This window comes from Dipteris shenzhenensis, chromosome 29 (genome assembly GCF_047967505.1).
Source record: "Dipteris shenzhenensis isolate YYH24624 ecotype China chromosome 29, Dip_SZ_1.0, whole genome shotgun sequence".
Classification (NCBI taxonomy): Eukaryota; Viridiplantae; Streptophyta; class Polypodiopsida; order Gleicheniales; family Dipteridaceae; genus Dipteris; species Dipteris shenzhenensis.
Window position 1 is genome coordinate 5,752,859 of NC_141624.1, and position 19,081 is coordinate 5,771,939.

Consider the following 19,081-nt stretch of genomic DNA (forward strand, 5'->3'; position numbering starts at 1 on the left):
CTTATCCTTACAGGGCAGCAGGTCTGAGTGTATTTAGACACTCGAGAACATTTAGCTCTAGCTTTACAGTATCTAGATTGGTGGAAGAGGTACGAAGATGCCTGGTGTCCTTATATTTTATCTTTTGTACCTCCTTGAAGGCTGTTTTTGCTCTTGTTTTTTTTTCATGAGTCACTTCCTCTACAATCACTTCATCTTGTTTTGGCATTTAAGCAGGTGGTATCAACAAAATATCTCTCATCTTCATGTCTATCATATATGTAGCCTTCAGGGGTTGTCATCTATCCATCTAACCCTCTTTAAAGCAGTGATATCTTTTGCCATTGTTGTCACCGATGGCTGTGGGCTACAAAAAGAAATGTATCCTAGAAAAACTCTATGAAAAAGTCCTCGACAGCCACCTACAATGCCTAAATAGCTATTCTTTGCCACCGGTATTCAAGGCCCACAAAGTTCATATCATCATAAACTTGACTAACAAGCCTTTGAAAAGGAGCCTTGGGAATACACAATCCCATGGCTTTCTGGGCCCTTCATATCTCCATTAGTACACTGACCTTTTGTGTAAATCTTTTCTTTTTTGCTTGTTTGAGAAGATGCATTGGCTTTTCTTTTCTTAGATGTGAATCCTGTCCTCTTAATGTTGTCAATTTTGCTATGGGTGGACCCTTGTCCATCTTCTTGGCAGTAGCCTTCATCCTTGCAATTATAATTGATGCTAAACTGCACATTGAAGATAAGTCCTAAGTCCTAAGTCCTCTCTCTCTCTCTCTCTCTCTCATGAAAGGCATGATGGAACACAGTGCAGGCAAGACAGAACATAGTGTGAGGAAACAGTGGAAGCTAGGAGGGAGAGGAAGCTTGAGAGACACACGTTTTTGGCGAGTGCATCAATCACCCTAATCTCCAGTCTATCCATATCTATATTCTTTGAGTATACATAACTGAGGTTAGGCATAGAGGCCTTTAATCCCACAACCTCCCACTTAAAGGACAATGTGCCTTTAAGTGAGAACAACCAATGGACATACTCTCCAATGCCCATCAATACATGACAATACTCAAACACTGACTAGGTAGACTCTTCATCAGCATATCTATAGGGTTATCATCTATATGAACCTTGACAAGCTCTATGTGCTTGTCCTTAAGTACCTCCCTAATGAAATGGTACTTGACCTCAATGTGTTTGATCTTTGCATGAAAGATTGGATTCTGTGCTAGTTGATAGCCTCCTTGTAGCCCTCTATGGTGGCTACGAAATACTCGGCCTTTGTGGTAGACAAAGAAATGCACTTCTATGCGAGACATCCACAACAGTGCACCACCTGCAAAGGTGAACGCATAACCAGTAGTGGATCTCTTGCTATCCACATGCCCTGCATAGTCTAAATCTATGTACCCAAGTACATACATCTCTCCTCTGCCAAAGCAGATGCACATCTCCTTGATACCCTTCATGTACCTCATGATGCACTTAACTGCCTCCCAATGCCTCTTTCTTGGATTAGCCATATACCGGCTAACAACTCCCACTACAAATGCAATGTTTGATAGCTATCATAGCATACATAAGACTCCCAACCGTTGCTGCATAAGGAACCTTGGCCATCGTGTCCCTCTCCTCATATGATTTGGGACAATCTGCCTAACTCAATTTCACATATGGAGGCAATGGAGTACTTATTGCCTTCCCCCTCTCCATATTAAAACACTGCAACACTTTTGTAACATACTCCTTCTCTGAAAGCCAAAGGAGTTTCCTACTCCAGTCACGCATGATGCACATACCAAGAATATGACCTAGAGGTCCCAAATCCTTCATGTCAAAGGACTCATGCAACTTGGCCTTCAATGCATCCAGATCATAAGTGTTCTTGCTAGCAAATAGCATATCATCCACATAAAGTACCAGGAGTATCAAGCTATTATTCTTAGCCCTTTTTGTGTAGAGGTAGTGATCAATCTCACTTCTTCTCAAACCCTGAGACTGAATGAAAGCATCAAACTTTTGATACCATTCTCTAGGCATTTGCTTAAGGCCATAGAGACTCTTTTTCATCTTGCAAACCAAATGCTCTTTGACCTTTTTCAAAGCCTTCTGGCTGTACCATGTAAACTTCCTCATGCAAATCCCCATGCAAGAAAGCTGTCTTGACATCCATCTACATAAGATCCATATCCTTTGTTGCCACAAGTCCAAGTACACATCTAAGCGTGGTCATCTTCACAACCAGAGAGAAGATTTCATCAAAGTCCACACCCTTCTTTTGCTTGAACCCTTTAGCAAATAAATGTGCCTTGTACTTAGGCACATCATCACCTATGACCTTCACCTTATAGACCCATTTACATGGCAATGCTTTCTTTCCATGTGGCAAAGAAACCAAGTCCCAAGTCTTATTTTTTATGAGTGAATTCACATCTCTGATTGCATAGCACACTCCCACGTGCGTTGATCCTTGCGGATCATAGCCTCTCTGTAGCAAGAAGGCTCCCCGCAATCAATAAGCATCACATAGTATGCCCCTAGAACAAATCTCTTAGGTAGTCTAGACCCTCTAGATGAGCTTCCCAAGGGCATTTTAGCTTGCTGCCCCACCTGCATATCAGCCACATTTGGCTCATCATATCCATCTATAGATGATCAATCATCTGCCCTTGATTGTGTACCCTATGAAAGTACCTGGTGGCACCATTTCCTGCACATTTGGTGCATGGACAACTTGCAGTCTATCAATATATGCGGGTGGATTCACATCTTAGAAAGTGATTCTCTTCATTTCCACATCCCTCATGGGTCTCTTATGCATCTTCTTCCCATTGAAGACCACATCATGGCTTCGTATGATTTTCTTTGCTTCTGGATCCCAAAGACAATAGCCCATCCCTCTGCTTTCACCATAACCCAGAAAGATGCATTTCCTAGACTTAGGATCTAGCTTCTTTCAAAGCTCTTTTGGCACATGTACATATGCCTCACACCCATTATACACAAATGATAGTAAGAGGGCTTCTTGCCACTCCATGCCTCTTCAGGAATACCACCATCCAAACTCTTACTGGGTGATCTATTGATCACATGCACTGCAATCTTCATTACCTCAGCCCAAAAACCACCAAAAAGACTTGCATTTGAAAGCATACATTGGAACCTTTCTTGAATGGTGCAGCTCATCTATTTTGCAACTAGATTTTGCTTTGGAGTACGAGGGGACATGAGCTATCTCTTGATTTCACGTGTTCTCTTATCTGTTCTTTCCATAAAGAAAAGTTTGTCCCATCAAACTTTTTAATGCTGGAAAACTCCTTTTTAGACATGGAAGAGGATGCCATGATGCAAATGAAACAAAATCCCAAATGCTAGTACCTGCAAGAGAGAAATCACACCAAATACTAGGTGCACCTAAATGTGTATGCCAAAATGGAAGGTAATATCACCAAACCTCAAAGGGTCAAAGCATCAAAATGCATCTGACTCATGCAATATACTATGCATCCATATGAGCAAATCTAGCCCAAAAGAAAAATGCCAACTACAATGGCAGAACAATGGCAACCCCAATGCCAATAAGTGCCAAAATGCCTCAAGCATAAATGTTATCCATGAGCATATGCATCAACAAATTCTCATCCAAGAGATCATAGCACAACCTATGCATCCACTGCAATATGTCAAACTTCTCCGTCAACATAAAATAGCATCTGTGTGCTAAACGCCCATCAATAAAGCATTCCACAAGGCAATCTGGGCCTATCAATGCATCTAACAAGGATCGCAATGCATCCAAATGGCCTATAAAGCATTTGTTGCAAACCACAAATGAGCGCACACGGCTCAGAACCAGAGGGATATGCATAAGGTATATCTAAAAGGTCATGGCCCTACGGTAATGATCGCTAGTGAAAATAGAGCCTGGGATGCTTCAAAACATGGGCGTCATTACATAAGCGGACTCAACATGGAAATCTACAAATATTTCTCTTTTGCCACAAGTTGAAAATTCAAACTGACGAGTGATGAACAGGACGTCAACCCTTAGAGTTTACTTGCAAAACAAGACCCTAGGCAAATAAACTTAAGCGGTTGCCCTTATCCTACCACGTGGCAACTGTGTAGAAGATCTTGAACCTTAGAGAAAAAATTTGAGTAGAGACTATGAAAGGGTGACACAGAGATTTGGATCTCTGCAAATTCTCCACAGAATTGCTCTAGACTTTGCAGGTTTAAGTTTTAGTCCATCCCGGTTGCATTGGTATTGAGACGAAATCGAGAATGGTAGTCTGTGTGATTGGATCCAACACATGAGAGTAATAGCCTATGAGAAGCTCACAAAAAACTTCATTTGACAACTCTACTCCTTCACATGAGTTTCTTGATTGCCAATGGCTTCTTGGTCATTGGAAAGGAGGCTTTGGAGCTCCTTTGGTTAATAAACTATGAGCTCATGGGATGAGCTGCTACGTTCAAAGCTCAAGCCCAAATCCCGTAAGCTCCACGCTTCTCCTTAACTCCATGCTATGCTTGCCTTGGATGCTATCCTACACTGCAAAATACATCTCACAAGAAATCAGCCCATCCAAAACAATGTGACGACTCCACATCTTGACCCTACAAGACCACGAAATGGCCACACGAAAAAAAGAGCCACCCAAAAAGCTCAAATGGCTCAAAGTCTCCTTTCTAACGCTGCACCTTTGAATGCAATAAACTACAATAGTCATGGTGCTTTGAATAGTAGCTTCTTCATCTCCAATGCAAGCTTTTTCTTCCACAAAGCTACAGCAGGCTTTTAAGCTCCAAGCACACGTTGGCTCTGATACCAGTTGTGAGGGAACAATGGAAGCTAGGAGGGAGAGGAAGCTCAAGAGACACACATTTTTGGCGGGTGCATCAATCACCCTAATCTTCACTCTATCCATATCTATATTCTTTGAGTATACATAACCGGGGCTAAGTCGGGGGCACAAAGGCCTTTAACCCCCCACACAGTTTTCTATATCTTTCAACACTCTTTCTCTCCCTCTCCCTCTCCCTCTCCCTCTCCCTCTCTCTTCTCTCTCTCTTTCTCTTTCTTTCTCTCTCTCTCTCAGTTCTCCCACTAAAATCCTATGATCAAGGTTTATGTAGCCTTCTGTCCCCTCTATCCTTTGATGCAACTATTGATAGATAGCATGGAGTAAACTCTGCAATTAGTCTAGCATTATTCATTTATCAAATTCAACATGCTTGGGCTAATGAGAAATACTTGGGCAATTGTGGATACTAGGTTGGAGCTGCAACATTTGCCCAGCATCCTCACCCAGCCTTGGCCTTGCATGGGGATGCAATACCCTACTAGTTGGAATGTGATATCACTGAAGATACACCACTAGACTATGCGGGGAAGTGCTCTCATGGAATGTGATATCAATGAAGATACAAAGCATGGTCTCTTTCACGAGTCAAGAAGAGAAGGTATAATCCTAGATATGCTCAATTTGAGGATCATCAGATGTCAATGCCTATCATGTCTAGGGATTACTAGAAAGCAACTTTGAAAAGGGTTTATATACACATTAAAAACTTGTTTCGAGATTTCATGGAATACAATGATTTGTCTCATCCATGTGCAAGTTTGAAGCTCTCCATGGGCAAGTCTGAGAAGATCTGCAGGGTCCTTTAGGGCCATCTCATGCACAACAAGGCTAGGGCCAATCAAGGTAGAAAAGGGGCATAGAAAAGCCAATAGCCAAACAACCAAGTTGGCCACATTAACTAAGCAAATCTAGTCAGATGGATAGACAAAAGTTGGCCCAAAAGGTCCTTATAAATGGTAGCTCTAAGACACTCTTATGCAACATGCATTCTAAGAAGGTAGCACATACAATCTAGCCATTCAGCTTGTAGCTCCTGGTAGATTATCGAGGAGACCATTTGAGGGAATTTCTAGCATTAACTGGGGAAGATACTTGGTGCTCTTACCCTCTCCATCTCTGCCTCTCTCTGTGTTCTCTCTCCCTCTCTCTATCTATCTCTCAGTTCTCTCTCTCTCTCTCTCTCTCTCTCTCTCTCTCTCTCTCTCTCTCTCTCTCTCTCCCCTACTCACAGTCGAGACTCTCTCTCTCTCTCTCTCTCTCTCTCTCTCTCTCTCTCTTTGTTCTCTCTCCCTCTCTCTATCAGTCTCCTAGTTCTTTGTGTGTGTGTGTGTTCTCTCTCTCTCTCTCTCTCTCTCTCTCTCTCTGTGCGTACACGTGCATGTGCGCGTGTGTGTGCATGTGTGCAAACCATAGAGTTACTTTGTGCTCTCTCTCTCTCTCTCTCTCTCTCTCTCTCTCTCTCTCTCTCTCTCTCTCTCTCTCTCTCTCTCTCCACACCATATAGAGTGTACAAAAGAAAGCGATATGGAGGGTTGCAAATTTCCTAACCCTCCTAATCGCTTTCTTTTGTACAACTGTTACTCTCTCTCTCTCTCTCATGTCTCTTTCTCTCTCTCTCTCTCTCTCTCTCTCTCTCTCTCTCTCTCTCTCTCTCAATTCTCTCTCTCATGTCTCTCTATCTCTCTGTGTGTATCTCTCTCTCTCTCTCTCTCAGTTCTCTCTCTCTCTCTCTGTCTCTGTTCTCTCTCTCTCTCTCTCTCTCTCTCTCTCTCTCTCTCTCTCTCTCTCTCTCAGGGATCGACGTCGGATGAGTCAGAATTGGCTCCTTGGGATTGTTCCTATGACGTTAAAAAACTCATCTCATCAAGCGTGTTAAGGCCATCCTTCCCCACCAAGTTTTATAAAACCCGCGTGGGTCTTGGTGGTTAAGGCTATGGTTTATGTCGTTGGGTGTTGTGTGTTCGATCCTCAGGGATCGACATCGGATGAGTCAGAATTGGCTCCTTGGGATTGTTCCTACGACATTAAAAAACTCATCTCATCAAGCGTGTATAGGCCATCCTTCCCCACCAAGTTTTATAAAACCCGCGTGGGTCTTGGTGGTTAAGGCTCTGGTTCATGTCGTTGGGTGTTGTGTGTTCGATCCTCAGGGATCGATGTCGGATGAGTCAGAATTGGCTCCTTGGGATTGTTCCTATGACGTTAAAAAACTCATCTCATCAAGCATGTATAGGCCATCCTTCCCCACCAAGTTTTATAAAACCCACGTGGGTCTTGGTGGTTAAGGCTCTGGTTCATGTCGTTGGGTGTTGTGTGTTCGATCCTCAGGGATCGACGTCGGATGAGTCAGAATTGGCTCCTTGGGATTGTTCCTATGACGTTAAAAAACTCATCTCATCAAGCGTGTATAGGCCATCCTTCCCCACCAAGTTTTATAAAACCCGCGTGGGTCTTGGTGGTTAAGGCTCTGGTTCATGTCGTTGGGTGTTGTGTGTTCGATTCTCAGGGATCGACGTCGGATGAGTCAGAATTGGCTCCTTGGGATTGTTCCTACGACGTTAAAAAACTCATCTCATCAAGCGTGTATAGGCCATCCTTCCCCACCAAGTTTTATAAAACCTACGTGGGTCTTGGTGGTTAAGGCTCTGGTTCATGTCGTTGGGTGTTGTGTGTTCGATCCTCAGGGATCGACGTCGGATGAGTCAGAATTGGCTCCTTGGGATTGTTCCTACGACGTTAAAAAACTCATCTCATCAAGCGTGTATAGGCCATCCTTCCCCACCAAGTTTTATAAAACCCACGTGGGTCTTGGTGGTTAAGGCTCTGGTTCATGTCATTGGGTGTTGTGTGTTCGATCCTCAAGGATCGACGTCGGATGAGTCAGAATTGGCTCCTTGGGATTATTCCTACGACGTTAAAAAACTCATCTCATCAAGCGTGTATAGGCCATCCTTCCCCACCAAGTTTTATAAAACCCGCGTGGGTCTTGGTGGTTAAGGCTCTAGTTCATGTCGTTGGGTGTTGTGTGTTCGATCCTCAGGGATCGACGTCGGATGAGTCAGAATTGGCTCCTTGGGATTGTTCCTACAACGTTAAAAAACTCATCTCATCTCATCATCTCTCTCTCTCTCTCTCTCTCTCTCTCTCTCTCCCCACACCATATAGAGTGTACAAAAGAAAGCGATATGGAGGGTTACAAATTTCCCAACCCTCCTAATCGCTTTCTTTTGTACAATTGTTACTCTCTCTCTCTCTCTCTCTCTCTTTCTCTCTCTCTCTCTCAGTTCTCTTTCTCATGTCTCTCTGTCTCTCTCTCTCTCTATCTCTCTCTCTATCTCTCTCTCTCTCTCTCACAATTCTCTCTCTCATGTCTCTCTCTCTCTCTCTATGTGTGTGTGTGTGTGTGTGTGTGTGTGTGTGTCTCTCTCTCTCTCTCTCTGTCTGTCTCTATATCTCTTTGTCTCTCTCTTTCTCTCCATCTCTCTGGAAGGAATTAAGTGGAACTAATTTGAAAAAAAGGAAAAAATTAAAGGAAAGTAAATGTAAAAAATTAAAAGAATTAAAAGTAATATTAAATAGTAAAATAAAAGGGAAAAATAAGGGAGGTGGAAAAATATTTTTAAAAAACTCCAAGTAGAGCATTGAGGCTCCATGGTATTGTCTGCTACACCTTCTCTTTTATTTATGAAGGGTGTTAAAAGTATTTGTAATGGCTGCCTTTGCATTTATGATTAGAGTAATTAAGAAGAAGAAAATATACATAGGTTAAACAATCCTAAGAAGATTCAAGCAATCCTCAAGCTCTCCCCTCCATCTGCTTTGAAGAAAAGTATTCTCCTTGGTTGATTTTGCCAAGTGTTATTATCACTTCATTGATCAAAATGCTATACTATATAGACCAATGATAACTTTATTGAAGGATGGTAAAGCATCCTTTTGGGATATTGATTGTGATTATAGATTCAAGTAGGTTAAGGAATCCCTTTCTTATGTCTATATTCTTTCAAATTCGGATTGGTCAAAGATCTTCCTTATCAATCTTAGATTTGGAGTACACACACCTTTAGGCATTCTTCTTCTATAGAGTGAAGAGATCAGTTTGTGTATCCAATTTGCTTTACTTTGCATCGAATGTTGGACTTTGAGATATGGCATTTTGAGGCTAACAACAAGTAGGCACTCTCTCTTGTATTTTGCATTAACATTATGTAATGGCCCACGTTGGAGGATGAAAGCAAGTGCACATAGAGTCATGAAGTAGGAAATTGAATCCAGTGGATAGGATAGAGTGTAGTGACAACTAGTCACATCTCAAGATACACAAGTACAGAGATACATAGGATACCCATGGTCTCATGGAGTGTGCTAGCTAAGCTTAAAACTAGCTGGGGGAAATAACTCCACCAACTAGAGTAGAAAGTGTCCTAACCTAGGTCATACATGATTATCCAATACTCTTGTAGACTAATGCTTATAAAGTGCCTTGGAGTGTAGTCTTCTTAACATTAGAAGAACATTGAGAACTTGGCATGTTGTTAAGAAATAAATATCAACTAAATGGAGACTCTTAATGGCAGAGTTTAGGCATTGCATCGAGATGTTGGGGTTGCTAGCCTAGTGCTTATGATGCAAGTAGATTAGACTTTTGCCTCGTGATTGTTGGAGGGATTTGGGCATGGCTCTGACAACACCTTCACCTTTTAAAAGGCACTGAATTGTGCTTGGGAGGAGTCTCAGACTCTTGTAGTCCTCTTGGATTTCGAGAAGACTTATGACAAGGTGGAGCAGTCCTTTCTAGAGGGCAACATGCATATATTGGGCTTAGATGGATCAGAGGAGTCTTGACCTTATATGCAAGTATCTCTAGCCAGATGTTGATTGGTGACACATGAGTGAGGCCTTCTTTGTCTTATGCTCAGTTTGGCAGGGTTTCCCCCTTGTTGCCTTTCTTTTTCTTTTTGTGGTAGAGGCATTGGGCTATTTTCTACACTCCCAGGCTACAAGCCTTACAAGTATAGACTCCCAGTATGCGAGGAGGAGAAGCTACCTTGGATTCGGATTTCATAGATGATATGGCACTGTATGGAAAGGGGTTTGCAGAGAGCCTTGAGGTGGTCCGAGTGGGTTTATCCATATACTATGAGGCCCTTAGGGCTAGGATCAATTAGACCAAATGAGTCGCTTTCCTTATAGGTTCAAGAGTTCCAAGATTGGGGGATTGCTTTGGGATTTAGGTGGACTCCACGAGGTATGGATAGTGAGATACCTTGGATGCCAAGTGGGTATTGATGTATCAACGAAGTAGCAAACACTCGGTACTAGAGACTCGAGAGTGTGCACTACAAGCTTCTTATTGAAGCTCGGCCAAACTCTCCTTAGTAGGTAGGGCCTTGGCGGCTAACCACATCCTCCTTTCCATAGCTTGGCACATAGCCTCATGTCTGGTGTTTTAATAGGGAATGCATAGGGAAAATCAGGTGCTTGGTGCACAATTTCTTATGGAGGCTACAAAGTTGGGGGCAGGGGGAGTATATGTTAAAGGAGTTTCATGCTTATAAGGTAGATAGAGGCATTATTCATCAATGTACTATGCCATACACACCTCAACAAAATGACGTGGCTAAGAAAATAAATAAATTTCTCATGGAGATGGCAAGATGCATGTTGAAGGGTTAGGATTTTCCCAATAGGTTTTGGTTGGAGGGCATCATTTGTGTAGCATATGTGTTGAATAGATGTCCCACAAAAGCCTTATAATAGTAGCTTTATATGAAGCTTGATATGGTGGGGAGCCCTCAGTGGCACACTTCCAAGTGTTTGTATGCTTGGCATATGCACTTGTGCTAGAGTAGCATAAAACTAAGATTGATGACAAAGCTGTGAAATACACTTTTATGAGTTATAGCTCAAAAAGCAAAGTGTGCAAAATCTACATTCAAGCACTAGATGGATTATAGTTAGTGAGATGTTGCTTTTGTGGAGAACTCAATTCAACCTTTGCTATCATGCATAAAACAATAAGAAATGTATTTAGAGGATGTGGTTAGCTTCATTATGCCCCTGTACAATATGACCCAATTAGATGTGCAACTTTTAGATACTCATCAAGTGCTAAAATATAGCCCATAGTAGCAGAATAGCAGCCTATCTTAGTAGACATACAACCTTCTAGCATACCCACAAATCATCCCATAGATGAGGCATTTGTGGAGGATGTAGTGAATGAGGAAATGGTTGTAATTTAAGCATCCAAATGATGACCAAGTGGCTGATAGATACAAAGTGTGATAAAGCAATGGTTAATCCACTACCTTACAGGACATACTCAGCATCTCATCAAGCATCTAGATTAATTACTGATTATGCTTTTGAGAGCCCGTGTGGTAGGAGGAGCCATCTCCTTTGAAGATGCAGAGGAGTATAAAATTTGGGATGGTTACTATCCAAAGTGAATATGATTCCATAATGTAGAATGATACCTAGTACTTGAATAATTTTCCTTTTGGCAAGAAGTCCATTGGTATTAAGTGGGTGTATGAGCTAAAACAAAAAGCCGATGGCTTCATTGACTATTTTGAGGTAAGGCTTGTAGAAAAGGGCTATGCATAGAAGAAGGGTATTGACTTTAAGGAGACCCTTGCTCCCACTTCTATGATGACTACTATCAGATGTATGATTGCTATGGTAGCTCATCAAGGCTAGAATGTACATTGGTTGGACATAAAGATTGCTTTCTTACAAAAGATTTGCATGAGAAGGTATACATATCTCAAGCTGATGGTTTTATGTGGAAGGGGTAGGAACATAAAGTGTGTTGGATGAAGAAAGATCTATATGGCCTTAAGTAGGAACCTCGAGCTTGGTATGAGAAGATACACACCTATCTGGCTACATGTGGTTTTCACAATAGTCCCATTGTTAGTACCCTCTATGCAAAAAGACTAGAGATGAATTCATGGTCATTACGTTACACGTTGATGACATGCTACTCATACGACCCCTGAGCAAGACATTGCAGCCTTTAAGCCTAAATTGCATGCGTCATTTGTAATTAAAGCTTTGGGCTGGCTGAATTTGTATTTGGGGGTACAATTTTCATTATGAGCAAATGGTATTGCTTTAATTCAAACTAAGTATATACAAAAGCTACTATAGAGGTTTTTCTTTTAGGGTTGAAAGCTAGTTTGAGGCTTAGTCTTGAGGACTCAAGAGACCCATTTGATCACACTTTATATCAGTAGGCTATGGATTGAGTGATTTATTTATGCAACACAAGGATAAATATATAGTATGGGGTATCACAATTGAGTAGATTTATGCATAATCTAGGGAGTAAGCATTAGCATATTATGAAACTAGGTGTTCCACTATTTAGAGGGTACTTAGGACCTTGGCTTGTTTTATCCATGGGGGTAACCCATAGCTACATGCTTGGCTTATTTTATCCTAGGGGGTAAGCCCAGGGAGTAAGCATTGGCAGACCATGCAATGGGTGTTTTGCTATTTAGAGGGTACTTAGCACCTTAGCTTCTTTTATCCAAGGAGGTAAGCTCGAGAGTAAGCATTGGAAGTCTATGAAGTGGATGTTCTGCTATTTAGAGGGTACCTAGCAGTAGCTGGCTTGTTTTATTTAAGGGGTAACCCATAGCTGCATGCTTTTTGTGACTCAAATTGAGCTGCCAATTTTTGTCACATGAGTGTCCAATTTTGGCTTTTGCTTCTCCTTGGGTAGTTCATGTATTTCCTTATTGAACAAGAGGCAACCTTCAGTGGCCACTTCTAGTTGTGACTTGAATACAGGGCATCGCTCACACCTACTAAAGAGTATGTGTGGCAAAAATAGTTATATGTTGATTAAAATATGGGACAACCATCCGATACCTCTATCTTCACTGATAGTTAGAATGTTTGGGCAATTGCAAAGAATCCTATCTTTCATGCTAGCACAAAGCACATGGAGGTACACTATCATTATGTTAGGGAGAGATTGGTAGTAGGAGAGAACAACGTGATCTATGTACCCACACATGATAAAGTGTCAGATGTATTCACCAAGGCTTTGTCTCATGAAGGTTTGAAGGCTTTTCCAAGTTTTTAAACTTACTTCCTTTTGGTGACCGATGTCACATTCTTACCTTTCACTTGATCATTGCATCATTGACGACCCGTTTCCCTTGGCTCCCCATCCTGCAACATGGTTCGTCATGAGTTTTTTCTTTCAAGTCTTTCAAGGAATTGCTTTCTTTGTAGCAACTTCTTTCAAGGCACTGGAAGAGGAAACTCAACTTGGCGGTGAACTCAATTGAGCACAACATTTGATAGTGGACAGGGAACTCAATTTGGTGGTGAGCTCTAGTACACTGACGCATGCTCTCAGTGTGTTACAGCTTATCACCAAGTTAAGTTATCCTTCTCGAGTGCCAAAGGTTGTGCTCAATTATGAGAGTCTCATTACCAAGTTGAGCTCTCTGTCAGTGCCTGGCGGAATGATGACCCGTTTCCCTTGGCTCCCCATCCTGCAACTCCCTTGGTCATGGCTATGGCTGGTGGAGTGTTGCACGATGGAGAACCAAGGCAAACAATGGATCCCATGACTTGGGCAACATTATGAAGGGGCATCAAGGTTGCAGCAAAAGATTCATCATAGGGGTAGAAGGGGGCTTGGAGAGAGCATGGAAGGGGGTAGGAGGGAAATTTTCTTGGGTGCGGTGAATTGTTTCTCTGCCCTTAAGGCCTTTATGTAGCTAGAATTGCCACCCTCCCACTCTTTCCCCCTTCATTTCTCATGTCAGTTTGTGTGACTCTATGTGCCTGTCGTTGCTAAGAGCACACAATCCACCGGCTGGAAAGATCTCCTCTAAGAGGGACTATGGGCTCTCAAATGTCCGTCTAAGTCAAGGGACTCCATCATCTACTACCATTGATGCTAGCGTCTGAGGTGGTGTGTCCCAAAGGCTTGCCTAATGGAGTGGAGGATGGTGGGTCAGTACTCCTTCAAGAGCCTCTAAAGATAGGCTTGCTTGAATCCAATATTGGCTCCATGTGGGGAACTATCCTGCCCACAATCGCTTTGTCCTGAAGTGGTTTGATTGCTAGTTTCACTTGCTTGCTTGTCTTATGGGAAAAGAATAACCTTTATGGTTACACCAAAGGTCACTACTAAGATCCGATCCATGGAAACGAAAAGCATAAAACCAATGCTACCAAAAAGGAGGGAACACAATAAAAGGAGGAAAATTTTGAAAAGGAAGGGGACAAAAGCCCTCGTAAAAGGTAAAAAGAACACATAAGCGATGAGGGAGTCTTGGGCTTCCAACTTAGCTGCCCAAAGAGGAAGGAAGGGTTGCTCCCTAGTAGAAAGATAGCAACATCGACAAACATATGAGGACCTAGTCACCTTTTCGAGGACTCAGGGCAGAGGGAGCAAACCCGTGGAAGGATTCAAAGGGGGGTCTTTCCAAGGAAGGCCCAAAATAAGGCCTCCAACGTGCGGCGCTAGCCTACAAAAGGCTCTCTTAGCCTAGCCTAAGTATTCCAGCCAAGAGAAAGGCTAGGGTAGTGCTATGAGAAAGCTTAGGGGATTGGTGACCAAGGGTCTAGCCAACAAAGAGCTGTCGTCTTGCACAAAAGATCCATTGACCAAGGTTGCACTAGAATCAAGCTCCCTAGAGCTACAAGGAAACTCTGTGGGCTACTAAGAGACTAGTTGGGCTCACCACTAGGCAAGCCAACGAATTGCACAGCTTGTAAAGGTGCCACAAACTGGTGCAAAAAATGCATGGGTTGAACGTTGCGGTGTTGAGGGTCAGCGTGACAAGCAAGGAAGAGAGTGATTAAAGTCTATATAATTGCATTTAATATATAGTAAGCAAACATAATAGCAATAGAAATATTGAAATCAATATTAACACGGAATCAACAATAATACCACCCATGTAGCATGGCAAAACATAGGCTTAGCTAGGCAAACCTAAATAATCTATAATAGGATGTATTCTCTAGAACCCTTGCCATGTCTAATGTGGTTCCATGGAGTGTTTTGCCATAGTCTCCAAGACTATAATGTCCTAAGCAAATAATGAATTAGAGAGGGAAATGAAATTTATAACCCAGTAGGGAGATGAATAATGCATCAAAAAGAGGGCTTTGAGCCTTGACAAAAGGCCAAGGCTACAAGAAGAAACTTACCTCAACTACGATACCATGTTGAGAGATAGTGTGTGAGAGGGGGGGTGCATACACATAGGTAGCTATACAATACATTCAAACAAAGTTAAAGAGGGAATAAACATCTCTATGGATAAGAGTTGCTCCCTTTGTTCCATATGATCCTATTAGGACTACACTAGTGATGGTGCCTTCAATGGCTACCCTAATGATGTGCTCTAACATTAGCAATCTATTTGGCATGGTATTACCTTTAATTCACTCTTGGACCCCTAGTCTCAAGCTAAGAATAATGAATTTGTATGGGACTATCACTTCTAATCAATACATCACCTTTAATGGAGTCTAAGTGGTACCTAACCTTGAAGACATTTTTTGGACGGAAGTTTGTGCTCCCAAACATTTTCACTGGCCTCCATTGTCTCGGTCATTATTTTACATAGAGTTTTTTTGGTAGTGTTGTGAGGGAAATGAAATCCTTAATAAGGACTCAAGATTCAGTATAATACTTTAAAAGCATAGATAAAAAGACAATAGGAATTAAATCCTTTATAAGGATTCATAAAATATCAATGAAAATTTAGTAGATTGTTTCAAAAGTATAGATAAAGAGATAATAAGAATTGAAAAAACAAAATAGGGAAATAACATAATTGCTTGATTGATAATAGCTTCATCCATTCATATGTTGCACAACTAAAAACTATAAATAGACATACATATGACATATGACCTTTCGTATCTAATTTGACTAATGACTTTCCATATGCACGTGACACATGATTTTCCATATTCCTTTTAAAGAGACTAACACTAAGCACAAGCTTAACACTTAGCACACTCAATAGGCATGATTTGAAAAATTATATACCTAAACCCACTAACTTCCCTTGCCAAATCATAATAGGATCATGCCAACTATGTTGTGACATAGCATGCACATGTGATACCATGCTAGATCATACAGTATGAATACGTAAAACCATGCATCAAGAATCAAATAGGCTGAAAATAGCTTATCACCATCTAGATATGTTGATGTAGATCCTCCATCATCATAAACATGTACAAAAAATGCAGCACTAAAAACTTTGTTGATGAACCATGCGTCAAGATTCAAATAGGCTAAAAATAGCTTATTGCCATGCAGATATTTGATCTAGATCCTCCATCATCAGAAACAAGTACACAAAATGCATTAGTAAGAAAAGTTATTGATGAAGCTCAAGGTAAAAGCCTATAAAACCATGCTAAGTAGGATCTAAATGTTGATTCTTGGATTGCATTTTTGAAAATTTAACTACCTAATATTTGAGTTTTTAACGTAACTTGACTCTCTAAAATACTCTCTTGAGTTTCTTGATTTGATTGCCATAGTTTTTTAGATTGCTATAACATATTAGTATGTTGCAGTCTTTTAGTTTGTTGAGATTTTCAGTTTGCTGCATATTTTCAATTTTGTTGTATCTTTTTAGTTTACTCTCTACATGTTCGGTTTTCTACCTTGCATCGTCTTGATTTTCACTTTTTGCAGATCCTTATTTTGACCTCCCACAAAGTTCTAGTATCTATTTAGTTTGTCACTCTAAATGTTCAGTTTGCTATCATATAATGTCTTGATTTTCATATCCTTATTTTAACCTCCCACAAGTTCTTTGGGAACATCCAATATGAAGTAGTGGATATTTGAGAACTCTTCTTGGCTCTTTTAGCTCCTTTAGTCTTCCATATACCCCCAACTTTCATCCTCTTTCATGCAAAATGCTACCTTTGATACCAAAATGATGTAGACTTTGAAGTCACAAACTGGGTGAACATAATTCTCTGATACCACTTCACATAGAAGACCTAGACCTATAATGGTACATCCTCTTTCTTTAAATTCATTAAATTTAGTAATCATGCTTGTTTTAATGTTTAGGACTCTTACAACATGCAATTGCATGCACTATGACCCATAGGCCAACTATCTTGCTAATTTGGATGACCACTACACTTGTTTATAAACAACCTCATTGGTTGGGTTAGCAATCAACCTATCTCATTGGTTTGGGTCATTGTCAACATCCTTTTCTAGTTTTTGTCAACCACTTTCCTAGTTTGGGTCAATAGTCAACCACCTCATTAGTTTTGGGGCAACAATCAACCACCCTCATGGTTTTGTCTAGCCAACTCATTGGTCCAACGGCTCTCACAACAAACCTTTGTAATAGCCAAAACTCAACCAATAAATATTCCCTTATATTCTCTTTCCATTTACCAAATATATGCACCTAAAACTACCAAGAACAATTTTGTATGGGTTGTTTATTGTTATAGGTGTGAAACATAGACACACGCATAACTCATCCCAAACACTTTCGAATAGCATTGAAGTTGACTAGATGGCTAGTATACATGTGCATTGAGTGTCCAATGGTATAGTGTAAATATTTTAGGTTGCTTGTAGTTTGAAATTTAGTTCTCTTCAATGGAGCAACAAATGCAATGAGTGGAAGAATTAAAAAAAGCTTCATGCACAATCTTGTCTCTTAATCTTCTTTTGCATGAGGAATGCCCAAGAAAGCCAAGGGATTGAAGGGGAGTTAATCCTCCACTACATCCACCTTTTCAAAATTGGATGCCACATATCCTTGTGACTTCATTGAGGTTAGTGGCTCCTTAAACTCTACTTTTCAATAGCACAATATGGAGCTTGTTTGAGCATGGATGCTCTTGAAGGAGTTATAAATGAAACCATATGAGTTCCTACATGGACTTTGAACTCATTACAATAGGGTAATAATGTGACTTCACTCTTTGTCAAGATCTTGGTGGTAGGCCTATCAAATTCCCATAAGCGTGCATACTTGACCTTTACAAGATCTAACATGACAATGCAGGGATTGATAATATACCCTAGGGAGTGAACCCCCTCCAAAAAGAAATTGGACTCTTGGCGGAGATCAAGATATTCTCAAGAAACCCAAAGACATATTTGTCAATGAGTGTGTTGAAAACATTATTTTATTAAATGTCATCAATGCTTACGTGAAGCCAAAATCCTGTAACAAATGCATATTGGTGCTCTATGTAGATAGCCAACATGTGGATATATATCTCATTGATCCAAACTTGATTATACTCTATGTAGACAGCCAACTTGTGGATATGTGTTTCATGGATCCATATTTGATTGTACCCACTCTTTGGATCTATCTTGGGAAACATTTATGCTACAAGTTGTAGTCAATCTTGGGCGTAGGTGATTGACTGTTAGCTACGAGCTTATTGAGTGAGCTGCAATCTATACACACCTTAAAAAACATATATGCTACAAGTTGTTGTCAATCTTGGGCATAGGTGATCGACTGTCAGCTACAAGCTTATTGAGCAAGCTGCAATCTATACACACCTTGGCTAAGTTTTTGAAAATTACAAACCTTTGAAAGAAGAAGTTCATGCCATGGATTATATGTCTTGGCTTATATTCAATGAATTTTCATTTCACTCCAATATATTAAGAAGTGTAAATTGTATTAAGATATGTGCATTCTATAGAGTAACAGAATCGAATGTTCTTAAGTGGCCTTAGGCTCACTATGTATGTCTTCAAGTTGAATCCTAAGAATCATGGTATATAGTGTACATTTTCAGAGCGATACACGAGGATGCCTTTCATTATGTATATTCTTGCAGTAATACATGAGGACGCCTTTCATTTTGTATCTCACATCGTCTCAAGGCCTTCTCGAGGGGGGCTTCTCTCTCTCTCTGTCTGTCTCTCTCTCTCACTCTCATATCCGACACTCTAAGGGATAGGCTACTATTACCCTTAGCTCATAGGACTTATGGATCAAACTTCTCCAACGATCCACCAAGCTAAAAGGGACCAAGGTATGGATAGCCAATGAACTCACACAAGCCCCATTGAAGATCAAGGAAACCGAATTAGCCAAGATCAAGGCTACTAGGAAAGAAGGAAAATAGGCACTATACCGTGAAGGTATAGCACTCATCAAAGATCAAACCAAAAGACTCTCAGTCTTCAACTAATGTATGGTTGATTATGTTT